Source organism: Frankliniella occidentalis, unplaced genomic scaffold, assembly GCF_000697945.3.
Source record: "Frankliniella occidentalis isolate FOCC.00 unplaced genomic scaffold, Focc_3.1 Scaffold22, whole genome shotgun sequence".
Classification (NCBI taxonomy): Eukaryota; Metazoa; Arthropoda; class Insecta; order Thysanoptera; family Thripidae; genus Frankliniella; species Frankliniella occidentalis.
In genome coordinates, this window is record NW_026267152.1 from 1,729,589 (window position 1) to 1,730,472 (window position 884).

Here is an 884-nt window from a genome sequence, read left to right on the forward strand (position 1 = left end):
GGTAGGTATGTGAGTGTGTTCGATTGCAATAGTAGGCGGCACATATTGTATATGTAATTTTATTTTACTCTCTGTTTTGTTCATTTTTTATTCACATTGCAGCATACAGATTATTGTCGCTTGTATGGAAAGTAAAGTTTGCATGCATGCCGTTTGGGTTTTGAACGACATCGATCAACGGTCTCCTTTGGGTGTTTACTTGACCTAATTAGTGCTCATGTTTATCCGTTACAGTTCTACCTTGGATCGTCTCGGGAAGGATGCATACACAATGCACCGTACAGAAACCGAGGACTTCCCGAATTCGTCTTCCCAACGGTCGCTTCGCCGGTAAGCATGCGCCTTCTGCGAATTTCTATAAAAGATCCAGACGATGGGCGGAGCACGTGTTCTGTAGAGGACCCTGGCGCCCCGCCAGCCGGGACCTGTGCCATTTCCGTCCCTTTAAACTTTATTTTGTGCTACCGATCCCCATCGCCTCCCTGGCCTTTAGTTCGTATGTAGTCTGGAGACGCCGCGCCGCCGCCACGCCCCATGCAATTCGATTTGGGGAATTTAATCACGTTTCTTCGAATGCAAGATACCAAAATGACCGTTGGTAGAACTTCAAACATGTGAGTTAGGGGGAAATCACTTGCGAAATAGAGTTCGTACACCTTCCCCCGAAATGCGAAATAAAGCGAAATAGACCCGAAATAGACGCGAAATAGTTCGCGAAAAAGTCGCGAAATACCCTCGCTTGTGAGTCCCGTTTTTTCATACCATATACGGTGTATTTAATACAAAGGATGTGTAATTTTTGATTTTGCACTTGAAAATGTGTTGTGAAGTTGAAAACTTCGCACGTGTGCGTCCAACTCAGTCCTAGAACACTTGCACACACA